A 355-nucleotide genomic window follows, 5' to 3' on the forward strand; every position below is an offset into this window, starting at 1 on the left:
TGCAAGCAAATCAATTACCGAAGTAATAGATCAATTGGTTGGAATCAAATCTATTCTTATAATTAGTGTAATTATGGTTACAGTTTCTATATTTAATAGGTACATTAAAGATACGACATTGAAGCTATTATGTTTTGATTAATAGAAGATATTGGATTTTGAGTTTGTATTTATTGATGTGTTTTTTTATAAAGCTTAGATAATCAATGGGATGATTGGTTGGTTGATACATCCTATAAAGAAAACAAAAACTATAGGTGGTTTGAATATTGTACATCGATCGATGCATGATGTAAGTTGACTATATAAAACTTGAAGATAATCATTTCAAACTAAAGTATAGGTAGGTTATATG

This window comes from Brassica oleracea, chromosome C1, assembly GCF_000695525.1.
Source record: "Brassica oleracea var. oleracea cultivar TO1000 chromosome C1, BOL, whole genome shotgun sequence".
In the NCBI taxonomy this organism is placed as follows: Eukaryota; Viridiplantae; Streptophyta; class Magnoliopsida; order Brassicales; family Brassicaceae; genus Brassica; species Brassica oleracea.